General features: G+C 45.5%; 1 pseudogene; it reads left to right on the top strand.

Moving 5' to 3' along the window:
• LOC136524073 (uncharacterized) overlaps positions 1 to 23,947 on the top strand; it is a 35,454-nt pseudogene continuing 11,507 nt past the window's right edge.

Here is a 23,947-nt window from a genome sequence, read left to right as displayed (position 1 = left end):
ATGGTTATCGGCCTTCGCGCCGTTGTGGTTATCGGCATTCGCGCCGTTGTTTTTTACAGGTTTTGGAAACCTCCCCGTGCAGGGGAGGTGCTGCCGAAATTTTGAGTGGATACTAACCTTTTTTGCCCTTTTTGTAGGAGGAGGACCTGTGGGAGGTACTCGGTGACCCCGATCGTCTTCATGGGCGCTGCGGGTCTTCCTGCACCGCGTCGACTCTCCACCGGCCCGCTACCTGCCTCTACACTGCCACCCTAGGTATAAATCACCTCTCTTCCTTATAGTTGTTGTAAGCACATCGTGTAACCGAGTTAGGCGTCTCTCGTCCGAAAGGGATACGCGGTCGTTGGTATGCGGATCAGTGCATATCTGCGACGGTATCTCTTTCGGATTGTCCACATTTTTTGGACAGCCCGAGGATGCGTAGATGGGTTAGCTTCCATGTTCCGCCCCCGTCCGAGTCGGAGTTTCGGCAGCACCTCCCCGTTGTTCTCCGGATACACACTCTCCCCGCCGGGACGTGTATCGGGAGAACAGCGGGGAGGTACTACCAAAATTCCGTCTCAGACAGGAGCGGAGCATGGAAGCTAACCTCATGTATGCATCCTCAAGTGGGATTAGGACCTATCCTTCACCTATTAGATGGTAGGAACGCCTTGTAGATGCAGATGGTGGTTTTATTAGTCGCTTACATTGGCGCATGACAGAGGATGGCTGACCGTGAGTGGATGTACACGGGCTTCACAAGTAAGAGCTTTGAATGGGTTAGGGGGACCAATGAGTTCCTGAAGGAAGCATTTGGACGAGCTGCTAAAGGGTCGATTCGGATGCCGTGTCCCTACAGCTAGTGTAAGAACCAGAAAAAGAAAGACTATAGTCACATGTACAGAGATATTTTCACGAACGGATACGTTCCAAACTATACCCGCTGGATCCACCATGGTGAACACCATCGTATTAGGGAGGAGGTGGTGAGACCCCTCCTCGAGGAGTTTGATGCAGATGCCGGGATGGCAGACTATCACGAAGCACGGTTCGTTCAAGGAATGGAGGTGGAGAAAGAAGATCCAGAGGAAACCGCAAAGGCGTACTACACCATGATGGAGGCAGCAAAGAAGCCCCTTCATGAGAACACTATGGTTTCGCAACTGGATGCCATTTCACGCCTAATAGCGTTGAAGTCGTCACTGGGCATTAGTCAAGAAGGTTTTGATCTCGTGTTGGCGGTTGTTGGCCAACTGCTTCCAGAGGTTCACTTCCTGCCGAAGAACATGTACGAGTCACAGAGGCTCCTTCGTGCACTCAAGATGCCATATGACGTGATCCAAGCTTGTAAGAACGGGTGCGTCCTGTTCAGGGGAGACCACGAGACAGCAACACACTGTCCAAAGTGCAAAGCCTCTAGGTTTGTGGAGGTAGAAGGCAGTGATGGCAGTAAGAAACAGTCTAAGATCCCCAAGATGGTCATACGGCACCTTCCTGTCCTACAGAGGCTCCAACGGCTGTACATGACAGAGGAGTCCACGAAACAAATGACGTGGCATAAGAATGGCAAACGATACAATGACAAGATGCAACACCCAGCGGATGGTGATGCATGGAGGCACTTCGATGACATGAATCCTGACAAGGCTGTGGAGGCTCGAAATGTACGCGTAGCGCTGGCAACAGATGGGTTCAACCCGTTTGGAATGATGGTGGCCCCGTACACTTGTTGGCCCGTGTTCATGATCCCCCTCAATCTTCCCCCCGGCATCAAGTTTGAACCCAGGAACGTGTTCTTGATGCTAATAATACCTAGACACCCGGGCAACAATATGGGTGTGTTCATGCAGCCAGTGTGGGATGAATTGCAACGTGCTTGGGAAGAGGGGGTACTGACGTACGACCGAGCTACAAAGAGGAACTTCACAATGCATGTGTGGTACCAGTACTCAATGCATGACTTCCTGGCGTATGGCTTATTCAGCACATGGTGTGTTCACGGGAAGTTCCCTTGCCCAACATGCAAGGCAGATGTGATGTTCACCTGGCTGGCCAAGGGTGGCAAGTATTCTTCTTTCGACAAACATCATCAATTCCTGCCTGAGGACCATGAACTGAGACGAGATGAAAATCACTTCACGAAAGGTGTTCAAGTCACCGGCCCCATCCCTCAGGATAAGAGCCCTGCCGACGTCCTTGCCCAGATAGAGGCTCTCCAAATTGATGAAGAGAAGGGTGGTTTTAAAGGATATGGTACCGACCACATGTGGACTCATATATCGGGCTTGACTAGGCTCCCCTACTACAAGGACCTTCTTCTTCCACACAACATCGATGTAATGCACACAGAAAAGAATATCGCCGAGGCACTCTAGGCAACACTCATGGACATTAGCAAGAAGTCAAAGGACAATGTTAAGGCTAGACTGGACGTTGAAATGATTTGCGATAGACCAAATCTAGTGATGAAGACCCCCGCGCCAGGCAAGAGATGGAAAAAGGGCCCGGCCGATTACATCCTAAAAAGGGCAGATAGGAAGGAAGTACTGCAGTGGATCAAGACGTTAAAGTTCCCTGATGGGTATGCGGCGAATCTGAGTAGGGGAGTGAACTTGCAGACTATGAAAGTCTTAGGGATGAAGAGTCATGACTTCCACATATGGATTGAGCGGATCCTTCCTACGATGACCCGGGGATACCTCCCCGAGCCAGTGTGGCGCGTCCTAGCAGAGTTGAGCTTTTTCTTCCGCCAGCTTTGTGCCAAGGAGTTATCTCGGGATGTTTGTCTTGACCTAGAGAAGGCTGCACCTCTGTTGCTCTGCAAATTGGAGATGATATTTCCACCCGGCTTCTTCCTATCTATGCAGCATCTGATTTTGCACCTACCACGCGAGGCACGGTTGGGGGGGGCGTGCAGCACCGTTGGTGCTATCCAATCGAGAGGTGTCTAAAGCTTCTTCGAAAAAAGTGTAGAAATAAAGCCAAAATTGAGGCTTCCGTGGCAGAGGCATTCATTCTGGAGGAGTTCTCGACATTCACACAGGCATACTATACTGAGAAACTTCACAGACCGCAAAATCCAACCCCTCGTTACAACATCGACGAGAATTCATCGAACCTCAGCCTTTTCAAAGGGGATCTCGGAAGAGGAGGCGCAGGGAACAACAAGAACTTGCAGCATGATGAGTGGCACACTATCATGATCTACTTGTTGTTGAACCTTGAGGAATGCATTCCTTATCAGAAGTAAGTTCTCGATGAGCTTGTTACATACGCCGCCACTATCCTCCACCTATCGATCCGACCCCCCTTGTCTCTTGTTGTTCCAGGGAATATATTAATGAACACTGGACATGCAATAGGGATCCTACCGAGCAAGAAGAAGACCATCTTCTTAGACATGGTGTGCCCGGTTTCGTCAACTGGTTCTGTACAAAGGTACCATCCAACTAACCTCGTTCCGACTTTGAGATTCCACTTTGCTCCTAGGAGCGAGTAATGTAACGATCTACCTGTCCTAACCTTGCAGGCCCTTTATGATGCAGAAATGAGTGATGAATTGAGATAGGTGGGCAGTGGCTTTGACCGAAGGGTCAAGTCATTCAGCGTTTATGATGTGAATGGCTATCGCTTTCGCACGAGAAGCTACGAAGAGAATCGGGGCAACCTAAAAACCACGTGCAGCGGAGTTCGTACGCCCGGCACGGATGGGAAGGACTATTACGGCATAGTCGAAGAGATACTCAAGCTCAACTTTGGCAAAGACCTAAGTTGTAAGGTAGTGGTATTCAAATGCCATTGGTTCGATCCTAATGTCATGAAAAAGGACCTTAAGATTGGGCAAGTCGAAATTCGACAGGATTCCAACTATGAAGGAGACGATGTCTATATTGTGGCTAACTGAGATGCCATGCAAATTTATTACCTCCCATAGGCGTGCCAAAAAGACAAGAATCTTGCGGGTTGGAGCCTTGTGCAGTTGGTATCGCCGCGCGGTAAAGCGGCTGTCCCAAACGATGATGATTACAACTTTGACCCAAGGATAGATGAGTTCTATCAACCTGAGGGGCTAGAAGGTAGTTTGGAGATAGACATTCTTTCGCTGATGGGTATGGAAGTAAACAATAACATCGATGAGGACGAGGGTGATGAGGTGCATGATGCTAAGGACTTACGAATCCTTGATGAATGGCAGATGCAGCACGATAGAGTTGTTGAGGACGATGTAGAGCCTGACGACGATGGAGATGATGATGATGATGGAGATGATGATGACGATGCAGATGAAGCCCGACACTTAAGAGAGCTCGACAATATTGATAGTGATGACGCCAGTAGTGATGACGAGTACACGCCAGCCATATTGCCGTTCGCGGAGATAATTTCTAATTCATGTAATACTATATTGTTATTATTATTACCCTCAAATTATGTTTCTTTACAAGTACTTGTCATTTATTTATGCTAACTATTTTAATCTTTGTCATTGCAGGCACTCGACAAAATGCCGGGCGGAAGGCGGCAGCGGCCGCAGCGAGAGGTCCGCTCACGGTACATGGTCCCCAACACCAACGTGGAGCACGTGGCCGCCGCCGCCGAGGACGAGGCGGGCTTCGGTGAGGAGCTTGACGTGGAGCCATCGACCACTAGTGGTGGGAGGCCCCCCAGCGGACGTCGCACGTCATCGAGGAGGCTGTTCTAGGAGGCCCAACATGGGGGGGGGGGACGACGACGACGACGACCAATGACGGTGATGGTGGCGGCGACGGCGGCGGCGACGACGACGACGACCTCGGTGGCGGCGACGGGGGCGAGCAGACACCAGACACCTCGACTTCCTCAGCTTCGAGCAAGCCCTACCAGCGTGGGCCCTCATCGCTCCCTGACCCGCTGCTCCCGTGCCGCCGCCCGGTGATTCGACCTGTGGGCAAGTAAGTAACCATTGTTGATTTCACTACTTGTTCATATGACATGTTGAAATTCGAACTGCAGACTAACAATTGTTGTTAATGACTCGTGCAAGGGCTGGGCAAAGGTGACCGATAGGAACAGTGCACGCCATGTCAATGGCATCCAGGGCCTGCTAATTAGAAAGCACTACCCTGACTTGGTCACCATCGGGGGTAAGGAGATCATGCCCGACAAATGGGAACACTTCTACCAGGTCAAGGACGTACATGACAAAATCCTTGCGGTGAAGATCAAGAGGGAGTTCTGGGTGAGTCTTTGCATCGCACCGCATATCTCAATACTACGCATTCGTTGGACTTTCTTCAAACAATGAAATGATGTTTGATGTCTGTGTGTAGTTGTACTACAAGTTGGAGGAGGGGCAGGACGAGGAGCGGGCGGCGCGAGTGCAGGAGGCGGTCTGCAAAGAGCGTCTCAAGGACATGTACCATGAGGCGCATCTCCAGGCCATCATCAGCTACTACGCCGACGTGTTTCGCCAGGTGGTGAAGAAGCCGCGAGTCAGGGAGTTGATACTGGAGAGGGAGACCGACCTCACCGAGGAGCAGTACATGTAGGTAATTAAGTAGGAAACATTCGTTGTGATTCCTTATGTGACACATTCAATTCATCTTCTAGAATATCAAATACTTGAATGTCATGCAGGAGTGTCCAAGCTGGTGCAGCAGGTACCCGGACTGCTGGCTTCAAATTGTGCGTGGGTGGCGTATGGACGCGGCGTACAAGGAGCGCAGAGAACGTCGAGAGCGCCGCCTGGCGACGCCAGGGGTACCACACCACCAAGGGAACTAGAGCCTCCCAGTGTACATGGACAGATGGGTATGCTTCTGTTGATCCATTTATTATAGCGCTCAATTATCACTACTTGTAACCATGTTTGTGTTTTCCTCGCAGACAGGGACGCATGGTGGGCAGCAAATCAACGAGTTCACGGGGTTCGCCCTTGCTCACAAGGGCAAAGCGACAGCAGAGTCCACCATCTACGACCCGACGGAGGGGCCCGAGGCGTACACCAACGCGAACGTCTACAACAAGCTCGCCCGGTACACCGCCGCAGGTCTCGAGCGCCATGGGCCGATGTTCGACCCCACCACTGACCCCCTGGACACTGACCTCATGATGAGGGTGGGAGGAGGGAAGCAGCACGGCCGGTACTTTATTGCCAACAGCGCCATCGAGCCGTCCTCTATTCAGACGCTGAGCCAGATCCGAAGAGGCGGGACCAGGAGCAGGCCGGAAATCCCCATAGCGCCTCGGCAGCCGAGCAGCTCGCAGATGATGATGGCACTTCAGGTAAGTGCAGTTTCATTCGTCGTTCACTCGTTTCACACATGATGTACCTTGCGTTCACATACCATCAACCTTGCGGGTGTAATATTGCAGACCTAGGTTGCACAGCTGTAGGCCAACCAGGCGGCCTAGGAGGCGCTGCGTCAGCAGCAGGAGGCGGCCCATCAGCAGTAGATGGCGGCACTAACGTAGCACTACCAGCATCAGTTGACGGACCTGACCGGCTACTTCTGGTCCCAGATCCCGGGAACGCAGGAGCCTCCTGCCTCGATCTTCGCTCCACCACCAGTTCCTGTGCCTGCTCCTGTACCTGTTCCGGTGAGTATATTGCCTATTGCTTTAGCTTGTGCGGCCATCCTGCAGGTACTAATTACATCACTTGGCCTTTGTGCAGGCACCGTCGGCGGGTTCGAACCCGACTCCAGGTGCCAGCCCTCCACTGGGTCCTTCTCCACTACAGGGCTGGCCAGCTGACCCGACCTTCCCCACGCAGCAGGGGTACATGTGGCCTCCTCCACCGTCGCAGCAGGGGTACTCCTCGTGGCCACAGGCGCCGACACAGCAGGGGCACTCCGGGCCTGCAAGCGTCCCTGCGCCGCACTACTGGCACTACGGTACGGCCGCGCAGTCGGGTTGGTCTCTGTTCGAGCAAGGTGGGTGCTCTGGGACCCCTGGGGACGACGCACAGAGCTAGGTACCTTTTCTTCTCGCTTCTGGACATGTATCGATGAAGTTGTGGCACATTGGACATGTTATGTGTATGTTGGACATGTATGGATTCGTGTTGGACATGTTATCCGGCTTGTGGACATGTATCGATGAATTTGAGGACCTTCATGTATGGATTCATGTTGAAACTGAATTTGATGCTGAAATGTGGTTTATATGTGATATTGTTGTGAATATATGTGATGAAATGTGGTTTATATGGTATATATGTGATGAAATGTGGTTTAAATGCAAGAAAACAGAAAAAAAAACAAAAAAAAATTACCCAGCTTTGCCGACGGCCAGCACTCGGCAAAGCTGGGCTTTTTTACCAGCACGGCCCAGCTTTGCCGAGGGCCGGCCTGGCACTCGGCAAAGTGACCAGACCTTTGCCGAGTGCCGGCCGTCGGCAAAGTCTTTTTTTTATTTAAAAAAATCAAAAAAAAGAAAAAAAAATTCTTTGCCGACGGCCTTCCACGTCGGCCGCCGGCAAAGAATTTTTCAAAAAAAAGGAAAAACTTTGCCGACGGCCTGACACGTCAGCCGTCGGCAAAGGCCTCCGTTAGGGTGACGGTGCGTGGCGTCTTTACCGAGGGCTGGCGTGGCCGTCGGCAAAGGCTTTGCCGACGGTCTGCCATGTGGCCGTCGGCAAAGGTGCCTTTGCCGAGCAATTCTTTGCCGACGGTGCTTTGCCGACGGCCAGAGTGGCAGGCCATCGGCAAAGGCTTCGCCGACGGCAGAACTGCCTTTGCCGACGGCTTCGGTAGTGTATCACATCAAATTTTACGGCACATGCATAGAGTATTAAATATAGACGAAAAAACTAATTGCACAGTTTAGTTGGAAATCACGAGACGAATGTTTTAAGACTAATTAGTCCATGATTAGCCATAAGTGCTACGGTAACTAACATGCGCTAATGATGGATTAATCAGGCTTAATAAATTCGTCTCGCAGTTTCCAGACGAGCTATGTAATTAGTTTTTTTTATTAGTATCCGAAAACTCCTTTTAACATCTTCGAAACATCCTATGTGACGTCCAAAAATTTTGATTTCGCGAACGAAACACCCCCTCAATGTACGACAGCGTGCACAGGGTGACGTCAATCGTGAACAACATTGGTGGGAACACGTTGCAACGTAGTGAGGAGCTATTCAGAGCTGGCCCTGGGAGGTCAAGCAGGGTGGCCACCCAGGGCACCAACTCCAAGAGACTCCTCCCTAGATATGTACACTGTATGTATATGGCCTGTCAACTGTCAAGGTCCAGCAGCGAAGTGTATGCGTAAAGCCATCTACCACCGAATCGGTGACTCGCCATCTCCCCAAGGCCCACCCGGCCTCCCAACGAGTCGGCGAGAATATTTTGACTGAGATCATTACTCCAAATCAAAGTGCGTTTGTGCCTGGGAGATTGATCTCAGACAATATAATTGTGGCTTATGAGTTGACTCATTATCTGTTGAATAAGCGGGAGGGTGATTTGGGGTACATGGCTTTGAAACTTGACATGAGTAAGGCCTATGATAGGGTTGAATGCAATTTCTTACAAAATATGATGAGGAGACTGGGGTTTGATGAGGAGTGGATTCAGCTAATTATGAATTGTGTTACAACATTGTCTTACAAGGTTAAATTGAATGGAGAGCTTTCGGCAAGATTTATGCCACAAAGAGGGTTGAGGCAGGGTGATCCCTGTCACCATACCTTTTCCTCCTTTGTGCTGAAGCTTTCTCAGCTTTGCTTAAGAAAGGAGAGAGACATGGTTCATTAGCCGGGGTTAAATTCTGTCAGAATGCGCCAAGCATATCACACCTACTGTTTGCCGATGGTTCACTTATTCTGATTCGTGCAACAGAGAGGGATAGCAGGCAGCTGTAGAATATACTCTAGCTCTATGAACAGTTCTCAGGACATGATTAATAAAGCAAAGTCAGCTGTGCTCTTTAGGGCCCGTTCGTTTTGGCTAATTCCCGGCTGGAAAGCTTCCTGACGACGGTTGGCCGTATAAAATAGAGTAACCTTCCTGGCCGGATCGGTCGAACATGCCCTTAGTCGGAATACAAAACCAAGGCAGAAAAAGTTAGAGCGTGTTTAGTTCCCACCCAAAATCCAAAAAAGTGCTACAGTACCCATCACATCGAATCTTGCGATACATGCATGGAGCATTAAATGTAGACGAAAAAAACTAATTGCACAGTTTGGTTGGAAATTGCGAGACGAACGTTTTAAGCCTAATTAGTCCACGATTGAACATTATTTGCCAAATAAAAACGAAAGTGCTACAGTAGCCCAAATTTTCAAATTTGAGCAACTAAACACGCTGTTAGTCTGTGACATTCTACATGTAACAAAGGAGACTATGAGCGAAAGGTATTTGGGTCTACCAGTCCATGTGGGTCAGTCGAAATCAGGTACATTTGCGTACTTAAATGACCGTATCTGGAAAAAAAAAATACAAGGATGGAATGAAAATTTCTTGTCTTGGGCTGGTAAGGAGATTTTAATTAAAGCGGTTGCTCAGGCGATTCCAACTTTTGCCATGGGTTGTTTGGATCTCTCCAAGGGTCTTTGTGACCAAATTAGCACGATGATCTGCCGATTTTGGTGGAATCAGTAGGAGGGTAAACACAAAATACACTAGCTAAGCAAGGAACGACTGATGGCACCAAAAAGATGAGGGCGGTCTGGGCTTCAAGGATATCCTTGGCTTTAATATAGCAATGCTAGCAAAGCAAGCCTGGCGTCTGTGGAACAACCCGGAGTCACCGTGCACGTGTGTTGAAAGCAAAGTATTATGCAAACTCAAATGTCTTCGACGCCAAACCGAAGGACGGAATGTCATATTGCTGGAGAAGTATCCTTCGCGGATTAGAGTTGATTAAAAAGGGCATGATTTGGTGTGTCGGAGATGGGTATAACCTGAAAATTTGGAAGGATCCGTGGCTTCCGAGGGACTTCTCCAGAAGGCCGATCACGCCAAGAGGTGCTTCTCTACTTACTCGGGTCTCTGAACTTTTTGATCCCGTAGTTGGTGGATGGGACCGTGATTTGGTAAAGGAGACCTTCTGGCCTGAGGATGCGGCATTGATTTTGGCACTGCCAGTGCACGAGGGCAGAGAAGACACGTTGGCGTGGCATTTTGATGAGCACGGCCGGTTCAGCGTGAAAAGCGCGTATAGGGTGTTTCGAACTAGCCTGCTACGTGACAGATGCACTGCAGGAGGGAGCAGGAACGCCCCTGATTCAGTTTCGAGAAGAATTTGGCAACTCAAGTGCCCAAACAAGCTGAAGCAACTTGTAATAGCATTTCTTTTGGCGTATGACACACAATTCACATCCCCTCAGAAGTAACCTTGTTCACAGAGGTATGAAGATTGAGGAAAGATGTGCAACTTGTAATAGCGTTGGTGAGGATGCAGGGCACTTGTTCTTTAAGTGTACTGTAGCAAAGCAAGTTTGGGGATTATTGAACTTGGAGATGGAGAGATCAGAGCTGGCAAAGCTTCACTGTCCTCGGGATGCAGCTGACTTCATTCTGAAAGGAAAGGAGAATTGGCGTCTACTTATCAAAGGCTTTTGATTCGGTGGCCTGGGCTTTTTTTTATTGGAGGTGTTGACACATTTGGGTTTGGAGCCACTTGGTGCAATCTTGTCTCCAACCTTCTCACCACCTCTACCACAAGAGTTTTGCTCAATGGTGAACCAGGGGAAGAAATTAAACATCAGCGCGGCCTCCGGCAAGGAGATCCATTATCTCCAATGCTGTTTATAATTGTGATGGATATCTTCAACAGTCTTTTTGTTAGAGCTAGTGATTTGGTCCTATTGCAGCCGCTGTCTAACCGGACAGCTGGGCAAAGACTCTCTTTATGCCGACGATGTTGCCCTGTTTATTAAGCCCTTGGAGGAAGAGTTACATGTTACCAAACCGATCCTAGATATCTTTGGTGAAGCCTTGGGCCTGAAAACCAACCTTGGTAAGAGCTGTATTATTCCGATTCATTGTAGAGATGATACTTTGGCAGAAGTTAGCAACACGCTGCCATGTACAGTTCAGAATTCCCTTGCACTTATTTGGGGCTCCCGATCTCAAACAGGAAACTTAGCAAAGCAGCTTTGATGCCTTGGGTTGAGAAGATTGCGGATAAGCTCCCAAGTTGGAAAGCCGCCCTCATGAATAGGGCTGGTCGTGCTACTCTAGTGAGATATGTGCTCTTAGCTATTCCGGTGTATCTCCTAGTCGCTATCAATGTCCCAAAGTGGTTTATCAAATTGATTAACAAATTCATAAAAGGATTCCTTTGGAAGGGCAAGGAGCAGGCTAATGGAGGCTGCTGTTTGGTTGCTTGGGAGAAGATACAATGACCGATTGACCTTGGAGGCCTTGGCATACTCAATCTTGAGGCCATGAGCTAGGTGTTAGTTGATCTCCACCAATAGGCTCAACGGCCTATTGGGCCCTTGCCTCTGTGCCCTGATCGGGGGCGCCCAATCTTAACTGGTTGGTGGGCCCCTGTCGCACAGCACATACAAATAGAGAAGGTGGGGATCGGGGCTCGTTTCACGAGGTTGACCGGAGCCGCCACACCCACCTACAGAGAAACCCTAATCCGATCCTAAAGAAGTGCTGCCAGCGACGGGATGTGCCCCGCCACCGCGTCGCTCCCTCTGTAGGGTCTCCACAGCGCCACTAGTGATCGTCTCCACCGCGCTGCACGCCTTCTACACCGCGGCACCGGCGTCTCCTCGCTGCGGTGCATCTACTGAGAAGGTGAGGAGCCTTCACCGCATCTACGGTTACACACAGAGAGGTACACATTCGATTCTAACAATGGTACCAGAGCTAGGTTGCCTCTGTGTAACCCTAACCCTAACCGGGTAAAAGAAACTGAAAAGAGACCGGGGGTGGCGGAAGTCACTAACTGCCGGTCATGCCGCACCGACGTCTTCGCCGGCGCGCGGCAAGAAAACAAGATCCATTCGGATCAGAGAAGAGATAGGGCCCTCGGCTCACGAAGCCAAACCCTAACCCAAGAACAGAACAGATCCAATTCGGATCTAAGAAAAGAAAGGAGTTCCTTATAGATCTGAACAAAGAAGGGGAAGGAAAGAGATTCGAAAAGAAAAGGTTCAACCAAAACCCTAACCCTAATTTGTAACCCATCCCAAATCGGGTTAATCCCAAAAGAAGAAGGGGAAGGGGGAAGAAGGGGAAGGGAAGAGATTTGGAACCCTAACCCCCTCATCCCAATCGGAATCAAATCCGAAAAGAAAAGAAAAGAAATTCAAGCGAAAAGAAAAAGAACAAAGAAAAGGGGTCGGCACACGAACCCTAACCCCAATCGGTCAAACAAAGAAAAGCAAACAAGATCTAGATCTGATTGGGGAAGAAGAAGAGAAAAAGAAGGGTCGGAACCCTAACCCTAACCCTAGTTTCCCATTCGGATGAACTCGAAAAGAAAAGGAAGAAGAACAATACAAATCCGAAGGGGAAGGGGTGGATCTACCTCGCCGTGCGTCGGGTTGTCCCTTCGCCGGCGCGGGAGAAGAAGCCGAGCGGGGGTACCTGGCTCGCCGGGCTCGGCCAAGGGGGCGCCGCGGCCAGGCCGCTCGACGGCGGCGTGCTCACCCGTTGGGGAGCACGCGTGCCGGCGAGGGGGCCGGTGACGGCGCCATGGTCGCTCCTCCATCTTCGCTCGCTCTCGGTGTCTCGCTGTGGCTACGCTGAGGTAGAGAGAGGAGAGAGCGGCGAAGAAGAGAGAGAATCAGAAAGGAGCAAATGAAACTAGGGTTCGGGACCGCGGCCGGTGAAGACCTTTTGTTCGGCCGAAACGATCGAACGGCCGTCGGATGAGATCCAACGGCGCCGGATGCACGGGCCAGCGAGCGGCCCAGGCGGGCGAGCGCACCGCGCGGCACTTTGCCGGCCCAGGCCTAGGTTGCGGCCTGGGTGCGGCCGGGCGTCGCGCACAGAGCTGGGCCAGGCTGTTTAGCAGGCCGGGGCCGTGTACTGTAGCTGATAGGATGTGCACTGTTCCTACAGGCCAGGCCAAAAATGAATAGAAGAATATAGAAATGTTTTATTTAATTTCAGAAGCTGACTTGAATGAATTCCAATGGTTTAAAATTTCTGGTAAAATTACACCAACGCGTTATTTTTCCAGAAAATAGATACGAACTAGAAAAGCTTCTGAAAAATAGATAATGAATTTTTCATGCTTTTCCTTTTTCAGTAAATGTTTATTTCCTGGAAAATTGAAAATGCAAATTGGCTCAAAAGAAAAATAGAAAAGTAATTTTCCCCTGTGGGTAAAATTCAAGAAATTGAGTGAAAGTTTTTCCGCTGCTAAAGAAATTGTTTATTCTCCAGTTAATTTGAACCAATGTGGTATTTAATTGGAGAAAAAGAGATTTTTTCCGCTGCTAAAGAAAATATTGATTCTCCAATTATTTTGAACCAATGTGGTATTTAATTGGAGAAAAAGAGATTTGACATGATTATGATGTTGTTATTTTCTGACCAACGTTGTTAATAATAATATCATAATTTTAATGATTTATGCATTAATTCTACTTCTGCCCAACGGTGATGTAGAATTAGTGTATAAGAACATATGTTAATTTTAATGATTTATGCATTAATTCTACTTTTGCCCAACGGTGATGTAGAATTAGTGTGTAAGAACAGTTGTAAAAGTTAATGATTTATGCATTAATTCTATTTCTGCCCAACGGTGATGTAGAATTAGTGTATAAGAATAATTGTATGTTTTGATTTTAACCAACGTTGGAATCAAGGCATGCAAATGATGTTATTTTTATGTTAAGAAAAGTTTTGACCTAATTTTCATCTTGTCTAAGGTGGACTGGGTAGTCACCTCACCGTGTTCCACTGAGTTTGTGGCACCGATGAGGGAGACAAAAGAGAATGATGCCACTTGGGCAACTAAAGAAAGGGATTTTGAATCCTAAAAGATGTCCTATGACTTTTGAGCATAGAAAGTGGGTCACTGCCAATAAGAAATGTTTGGCTGTGATAAAGAACATGATTGAACCTGCAATTGTGGGCTCAATCCCAGAGTGTGACAGGGTCACCGAGTACCTCGATAGAATAAAGAGTCAGTTCACTGACTCTTCAAAGACATGTGTTATCCAGCTGATAAAGCAGCTGGTGATAGATAGTCACTCTGATAATGGTGGCATAAGAGAGCTCATAATGCGTCGTCGAAATTATGGCACTATCGTTCAGGCCATATTTCGAGGAGGAGAATAGAAAGACTAGTTAAGAATGATATTCTTCCTCCATTAGAGCTCTCAGATTAAGAACAATGCAGAGAATACATAAAAGAAAAGTATGTAAAGAAAGATGATAGACGAAGCACAAGAATTTTACAGATTATTCACCCTGACATCTGTGGTCAGCTTTCCTGTAAAGAGTGTGGATGGTTATGATTCGTTCATAACATTCACAGATGATTACTCCTATTATGGCTATATTTATCCAATCAAAAAAGAAAAGATGTATTGGATAAATTTAAGATATTAAAGATTAAGATAGTCAGATCTAACTGTGGGGGAGTACTACGGTTAGCATACCCTAAAAGAATGGCATAGTAGCCTAGTATTCTACACCGGGCGAACCTCAGTAGAATAAAGTAGCTAAAAGAATCAATCGTACCCTGATGGATATGGTGGGCAGTATGATAAGTTACTCCACCTTACAGTTGAGCCTATGAATGGAGGCGTTAAAACCGTCATTCATATTCTCAATAGAGTATCAAGAAAGTCGGTGCCTAAAACACCGTATGAGTTATGGACAGAAAGTGTACCCTCACTAAACCACTTGCGTGTGTGTGGGGGAGCCCTGCTGAGGCTAAAGTATTTAACCCAAACATTGGGAAGTTAGATCCCAAAACAGTAAGGTGCCATTTCTTTGGCTACCCAGAAAAGTCAAAAGGTTTTTGTTTTCTACTATCAAGAGAGACATACAAAGTTTGTGGAAAACGAGACACGCTGTCTTCCTAGAGGACGAATTGATGAGGGAGAGCATGGTAGCTCGAGAAATTGACCTTGAAGTGAAGCGGGTGTAAGTGCCCACTCCAATGATTCATGAGCCAATTTTCTCACTACCTGCTTAGCTGCACCGACAGTGCTAGATACTGTGGTGCCAGCACCTGTTGTTATCCCACATGTGGCAACAATGAATGACGATAAGGAACCTATTCTTCAGGATTCTATAGCACCTATTGCCACACATGAGGGGGAGCAACAACAGCATCAAACAGGAGATGTGCCAAAAGTGGAGGCCCCTAGAAGGTCTCAAAGAGTTAGAAAATCAGCTATTCCTGCTGATTATGAAGTGTACAATACTGAGGAATTTTAAATGGAGGATGATCCCACCTCATTTGAAGAAGCCATGAGAAGTGATCATTCATCAAAGTGGCTTGAGGCCATGGAAGATGAAATGAAATCAATGAATCCCAATATAGTTTGGGACTTGGAAATAATTCATAAAGGAGCCAAAACAGTATGCTGTAAAATGGGTCTACAAAACAAAACTTGACTCTCAAGGGAATATAGAGGAATATAAAGCGTGACTTATGGCAAAAGGCTTTATACAAAGAGAAGGGATTGATTACAATGAGACCTTTTCTCCAGTTTCATGTAAGGATTTCTTCAGAATCATAATGGCATTAGTGGCACATTACGATTTAGAATTACATTAGATGGATGTAAAGACGACATTTCTCAACGGAGACTTGGAGGAAAATATTTACATGGCACAACCGAAAGGTTTTGTCATGGAAAGAAAGAACGAATGGGATGCCGCCTAAAGAAATCCATTTATGGATTAAAACAAGCTTCAAGACAGTGGTACTTGAAGTTTGATTAGACAATAAAGAATTTTGGGTTTAAAGAGAATGTAGAGGACAATTATGTCAATACAAAGTTTAAGAATGGAAAGTTTATCTTCCTTATCCTATATGTAGATGATATCTTACTTGCTAGTAGTGATGTCAGTCTACTACTGGAGACAAAGAAATTTGATATGAAAGATCTTGGCAAAGCCTCGTTCGTTCTAGGGATCGAGATTCATCGAGATAGAAGAAAAAAGGGTATAAGGACTGTCACAAAAGGCATGCATGAAAAAGATCTTAAAGAAATTCAGTATGCACAAATGTAGTCCCTCACCTACTCCTATAGTCAAGGGCGACAGATATGGGGATTTTAAATGCCCCAGGAACCAATATGAGCTCAATCGATAAAGTGAAAGTGGTTCCATATGCTTCAGCTATCGAAAGCTTGCAACATGCTCAAGTATGTACGTGCCCTGACTTGGCATTTGTTACCGGATTTTACTTGCCAGATTCCAGAGCAATTGTGGCAGAACCTCCTAAGTTATAGGGCCCACATGCACCTGTCACTGTCCAATGACCTTTGACATTTATGCATACGTTTCCAATAACTTAAAAAGACTGTCGGGTGTCCTCGGGGAACCCCGAATCATCCACGATTTCCGAGCAGGATCACGTTACAGAGTCATTGTAGTATTACAACATTTATTCAAATATCTACATCAGAGTAAAAATAGTGGAAGTCTTACAATAACATAATTTACAAAACAGTGGTTTCAAACCTCATAACTAAGTTCGATGATTATTACAAAACAAAATAGTGGAGCGGCATTATAATATAATACAAAACACACAATGAGGCTGCCCTGCCCAAGGGCCACACATTTACTTCTCATTGTCATCACAAGGTACAACTGTCATGCAGCATGATCCACAATAGATCTGCTCATGAGACTCACCTGCAACAAGGGTCAACGAACCCTGAGTACAAAAGTACTCAACAAGACTTAACCGAAATAAGAACTGATAACTCAGGAATGCAGGCTCAGGGATTCAAGGTATGGTTTTAGCAATAATCAAAGTTATTTTGCGTAAAAGCTCTTTAACAAAATTCTTTATTTCAACAATTTAAACTTCATAAAATCATATACAAAGATGACATGATCCGTAATGAGATCATGAAACTTCATATCCAACACCTTCATCAACTATTCTCAAGTTCCAGTTATTAATACTACGATGATGAATAGTGAGTTGAGTCTCCATAACCGAGGAGCAGCGACGATTCGAACCGATTATAAACCCAGCTGGGGCTTCCAGACCACACGACATATGCAGGTCCCCGACCTACATATACCAACCTACCCTCAGATCCTCTAAAACAAGAATGGGTCCGCGCCACCCGAGAATACAGTACTCCACCAATCCATCCCATAGCCACGTGGGTACATGCTATTCCCGCCATCTCTCCACTCCCAGTGCATGAGTAGCCATTCTCGTAATAGAATCGCCATGTTCAGGCTTACCGGAGTATGTGGTTAGTACTACAAATTCTCACCTCATGCAATTCAACAACGGACGTGCCTTAATCGACACAGGCGGAAAGAACCTGCTCACAAGATCTCCATGTCTTGTGGCTCACACACACCGAGTCCGCCCGATCTAGATTTATTACTCCACATTCCCATATCACATGCTAATATAATTAACCAATGTTCCATTTAAAACTTGCAGGTGGCAGGTAATCACCCGACTTTCATCGTTCTACGCATAGCTAAGCAAAACTAGGCATATACGAGTTTAAAAACTGGTAATATGGTAAATATGGAATAACAAGGATGGTAATGCACCAATTAGGCTCTTACTTAACTCCTAATCACTTAATGCAGTAACGGAAAGCAAAAGCAAAATTAATTTGTAAAACACAAGGTAGGGTTGTATGCATCCGGGGCTTGCCTTTGTTGACGGAAAAGTCCGGCTCCTGCGACGTTTCACAAGTATTCGATCCGACCTCAACAGACGGATTAACCTCCTCAACCACTTGATTAACTACCATGTGTTCACCTTCGTTTACTACACGTAATAACAATGCCATGTTTAACATGATGTGGAATACGAAACATGATGCTCGATGATGGATGCAAAATTAATAATTTGAATACAACTTTCCTTCGCGGTACAGTTGCAAGTCAAACTAATCAAACCTTTTTCGCAACACCCAATCAATTGCCAAGGATCATTATCAACTAATGATCCAAGGTCATCACTCAATCAAAATTTCAAACAAAACCTAAATCATTAAAGGTTACTATTTGCTTTTATGAATTAATTATTTAATTCAAAATTATGAAATAAATCAACTTATTCCAATTGAGCTCAAAATTTTTGTAAATGTTCATTACATGATAACTAAGTGCCAAAACAAATTTCATAATTTTTGGATAAATAAATAAGCCTAGAAAAATCATGGAAATCCATTTATTAATAAATTGAGCAATTTTTATCACATTCAAAAATTACTGAAAAACATTATTTCATATTTTTGTTAAATACTATACATCACAGAGAAGTCACATAAAAATTTTCATAATTTTTGGAGCTCTAAATAAATCTACACAAAAATAACAAAAACAGACACTATTCATTCAAATCTGAAAATAGAAAAATCCATTTGAACGCTGAGTCACTGACAACCCGACCCCACCTGTCATCCCTAACCTCCGACGTTGACCATGGCAGCGACGGCTCTGACCGGCGATTTCTCGCCGATGGTGAGATCACCGGCGACGACCAACGTACCAAAATGATCACCAAGTCTAGGCGCATCGATTGACGTCCCTATCAGCACTGATTATGGCCCTATACTAGCTCGTCATCGACCATGGCGGACGCGGTGGCACGGCAGCGCTACGTCGGCGGTGTGCGACCGGTAGAGCTCAAACAAGGGATTCAGGAAGCACCAGTGGCTCACCTCGAACGCGTTGAAGCAAGGAGCGAGGTCGGAGAAGCAACAGAGAGGCGTGACGACGATCACGGTGATCACGGCGGAGCAAAACGTCGTCGGCGATGGTGTACCGGCGACTGCAGTGATCGAAATGAGCAACCAGCTATGGATTAAGTACTACAACATCGAGACGAAACAGAATCAGCCAAAACCAGGGACGAAGATGCACCGTGGAGCTCTGGCCGCGGCGAATCGCGCTCGGCGGAGGAGTTACCGGCCGCGAAGAAGAAAGACGTGGACAGCGAGTTTCCGGTGGAGATAAACTGAATTGGTGGGTCGGTTGGACGCGTAAGGTTAAGGCAGAGCTGGGACAGGCTTTGCCGAGACGGCAACGGTGCTAAGTCGACGGCGAGAGCTCGACGGAGCTGCGGTGGTGGCGACGGAAAAAACAGAGGAGGAAGAAAAACGACGACGACGGCGTCTCGGTTCTTATAACGCGACTCAGAAGCTCAAGGAAGCCACGACGGAGCCGTTTCCATGCCAGCGCGACGCCAAGGACGGCCACGACGCACCTGGAACGCCGAAGAAGGTCGCCGGCGGTGTAGTCTCGACGGTGGACACTGTTCACAGTAATTACAAGTTTGCCATTCACCAAAATTCACAAATTACTCTCAAATTTTCATAACAACTCAAAAATCTCCAAAAACAAAAGTTGTTCAAAATCAAAAGTTCTACAACTTTGCTTCTATAACCATCTCCTAATTCGGTCTAGATTTTGAAATGAACTTTTGAATTTGAATAGAGAAATTTAACGAATTATGCCTTTTTGAATTACTCAAAATTTTTCTAAACAACTTGAAAAACTCCAAAAACAAACTTTGTATAACTTGTCAAGCTCTACACTTTTGCTTTTGGGATCAACCCCAAATTATGCTTAGATTTTGAAATGGATTTTTAGGGTAGGATTTAAATGCTGAAAAGCGGGGTTTTCTCGAAAAATTCAAAAATCCAAACAAACTTTGAATTTAAGTCAAACAATACAATTCAACACATACCACATGAATATAAACTTGTTTTAGTGTATGCATCTCAAAGTTTTCACCAAATGCCAAATGCTTTGCAATGCATATGATGACATGTCAGGTTTTAGTATTTTAAACACCCGAGGTGTTACAATCCTTCCCCCTAAAAGAAATCTCGCCCCGAGATTCAAAGCCATAGAGTAAGTAATGGAAAAGAAAATGTGTCAATCCAAAAACATCCAGAACTTTTCCATAAAACAACTGAGGTTCTTTTACAAAACACAATTTGTAGTAATCGAGCTCAACTAACATTATTCTATTCTATATTGACGCTAGAAACTCTGGAAACTTTTCTAACAAGTAATCTTCTGATTCCCAGGTAGCTTCCTCTTCTAAATGTTGATTCCAATGTATTTTATAGAACTTGATTGTCTATCTTCGAGTAACACGATCTTTCTGATCTAACACTCGGATAGGATATTCGGAATAAGTTAAATCCGGCTCTAATTCCACTCCTTCAACTTCAACATTCTGTTCAGGCACTCGGAGACACTTCTTTAATTGAGAAACATGGAACACATCATGCACAGTTGTGAGATGTTTAGGTAATTTCAAGCGATATGCCACTTTTTCATACCTCTCCAAAATTTGATACGGCCCAATGTATCGGGGTGCCAACTTTCCTTTAACACCAAAACGGTTAACTCCCTTCATTGGTGATACTTTCAGATATACAAAATCTCCTTTGTTGAATACCAATGGTCTCCATTGTCTATTCGCATAACTCTTTTGGCGGGACTGAGCTATCTTCAGATTACTCTGTATTTGCCTAACCTTGTCTTCTGTTTCTTTCACAAGGTCAACTCTAAAGAATCTTCTCTCTCCTAGCTCAGACCAACTCAACGATGTTCTGCATCTACGACCATAGAGTGCTTCAAATGGAGCCATTCTAATGCTTTCCTGATAACTATTGTTGTATGAGAACTCAGCCAAAGGTAAGCACTCATCCCACTTATTAGAATAGTTAAGGGCACAACATCTTAACATGTCTTCAAGTACTTGATTGACTCTTTTAGTTTGCCCATCAGTCTGCGGATGATAAGCTGTACTATACAGAAGTTTGGTACCTAACGAAGCATGTAAGTGTTTCCAAAAGCTAGAGACAAACTGTGTACCCCTATCTGACACTATAGTCTTGGGTACTCCATGGAGACTCATGATTCTTGCCAAATACATCTTGGCATATTGGATCGTAGGATATATGGTCTTGACTGGAAGAAAATGTGCTGACTTAGTGAGTCGATCTACAATAACCCATACTGAGTCAAATCCCTTTGATGTCTTGGGTAGACCAACAATAAAGTCCATACTTATGTCCTCCCACTTCCAAGATGGAATAGGCAATGGTTGTAATTCACCAGCAGACCTCAAATGTATAGCTTTCACCTTTTGACAGGTATCACACTTCGCTATATATCTAGCAATCTCTATTTTCATTTTAGTCCACCAGAATCTTTGCTTCAAATCATGGTACATCTTGTTGCTTCCCGGATGGATAAATAACCTAGTAGCATGTGCCTCATCTAGAATTGACTGCCGCAACTCAGGAACTTTTGGTACCACCAGGCGATCCTTGAACCATAACACATCTTCATCATCTATACTAAAACATTCTGCTTTTCCATCCCTGACTCTTTCCTTGATATGGGATATACCCTTGTTTTCCTTTTGAGCAGCAATAACTTGATCTCGGATAGTAGCTTCAACAATTATGTTGGTCAAACTTCCTTGTTGAATTACTTCTGCATTCAACTTTTCCATTTCTTGACATAAATTCAAACCCATTGTTCTCACTATCAAACAATTGCAATAACTTTTGTGATTGAGAGCATCTGCAACTACATTTGCTTTACCAGGGTGATAATGTACTTCCAAATCGTAATCCTTAATTAGTTCTAACCATCTTCTTTGTCGCATGTTCAACTCTGACTGAGTAAAGATATACTTTAAGCTCTTGTGGTCTGTATATATATGGCACGTATTACCAAGCAGGCAATGACGCCAAATCTTCAGAGCATGAACCACAGCTGCTAACTCCAAATCATGAGTAGGATAGTGTTCTTCATGTTGCTTAAGTTGCCTGGACGCATAGGCAATGACTCGGCCTTCTTGCATCAACACACATCCAATACCAATACCTGAAGCATCACAATAAACATCAAACGGCTTCTCGATATCAGGTTGAGCTAACACTGGTGCAGTAGTCAACAGCCTTTTTAAAGTCTAGAAAGCCTCTTCACAATCTGATGACCAGACAAACTTGACTTGGTTCTTCAACAATTCAGTTATAGGTTTTGATACTTTAGAGAATTCTGGAATAAACCGACGGTAATATCCTGCCAATCCAAGAAAACTCCGAACTTGATGAACTGTGGTTGGTGGTTTCCAATCAAGCACATCCCTCACTTTGCCGGGATCAACTGCAACTCCTTCGGCTGACAAGACATGTCCAAGAAATTGCACTTCCTTAAGCCAAAAATCACACTTGCTGAACTTGGCATACAATTGATGTTCTCTCAAACGAGTCAGAACAATTCTGAGGTGTTCTGCATGTTCTGTCTTATTCTTGAAATATACTAGTATATCATCTATAAATACCACTACAAACTTGTCTAGCTCAGGCATGAATACTGAGTTCATCAGATACATGAAATGAGCGGGAGCATTTGTCAAACCAAAAGACATCACCAAGTATTCATATAATCCGTATCTTGTGGTAAAAGCCATTTTGGGAATATCTTCAGGCTTTATCTTAATTTGGTGATACCCTGATCTCAAATCTATCTTGGAGAAAACTTTGGCTCCGGCCAACTGATCAAAAAGCAAATCTATCCGAGGTAATGGATACTTATTCTTGATGGTCACTTCATTCAACGGACGATAGTCAACACATAACCTCAGGGTCTCATCTTTCTTTTTCACAAAAATTGCCGGACATCCCCAAGGTGAGGAACTAGGTTGGATAAACCCCTTCTCAATTAATTCTTGTAACTGAGCCTTCAACTCGGCTAATTCCTTAGGTGGCATTCTATAAGCTCTCTAAAAAATCGGAGCTATTCCAGGTTGTAACTCTATGTTAAACTGTACATCCCTATCAGGTGGTAGACCGGGTAAATCTTCTAGAAACATATCCAGAAATTCACACACTACCGGAATATCTCTAATCTCCTTGACAGCAGTCGCACAAATCTTGCCCACTGATCTTCTTAGGGTTGGAAGTTGGATGAGAAGTTGAGAATTACTATTAGGCAAACTTACTCTTAAAGTCCTATTCAAAGCATCTATAACAGCCTTATGCTGATACATCCAATTCATTCCCAAGATTACATCTATATCCTGATCCTTAAGGATAATCATGGTAGTGGGAAAAATATGCCCACCCAGGTTTACGGGTACCTGGTATACCATTTCCTTAGTACATAGACGTCCCCCAGGCGACTGTATAAAGAAACTTTCCTTTGTTGCCCCAATTGAAATTTCATACTTCATGACAAATGTTCTATTGATGAATGAATGCGATGCGCCAGAATCAAAAAGTATAACTGCAGGGTGATTGGCAACAGGAAACATACCCATCATCACTGGCTCCCCCTTTGGAATTTCTCCAGCTTGAATATAGAACACCCGTCCTATCTTCCTCTCATCTTTGCCCTTCTGAGCATTCTGATTGTGGTTCTTGTTTGGTGCCTGACCCTGTTGTTGATTGGTAGGGTCTTCTAATAATTTTGATTAGCCTGCCTAGGATATGGACATTCCCTGGAGAAATGACCAGTCCTTCCACAATTGTAACACGGATAGTTGTGACCCTATGACGTTGGAGCATTACCACCAGGAGCATTGGTTGACTGTGAGTTCGGATAGGTTATAGCAGGATGGACATTTGACTGTTGCCCAGCTTGGAACTGCGGCGGACGATAAGGAGGACGATAATGGTTTACTGGATGATAAATCACTCTCTGCCTCTTTTGGTTTCCACCAAAAGGTCCAGACAGCACATTCTTTTTCTTCTTGAGCTCCTTATGCTGCCGATACTTTGCCTCTGAAGCAATTGCAATATTTACTGCCTCATGATAAGTGATATTGGTACAGGCTGTCATCATTGTCTACAGTT

Source organism: Miscanthus floridulus, chromosome 18 (assembly GCF_019320115.1).
Source record: "Miscanthus floridulus cultivar M001 chromosome 18, ASM1932011v1, whole genome shotgun sequence".
NCBI lineage: Eukaryota > Viridiplantae > Streptophyta > Magnoliopsida > Poales > Poaceae > Miscanthus > Miscanthus floridulus.
This window is presented reverse-complemented; position numbering and strand designations above follow the sequence as displayed.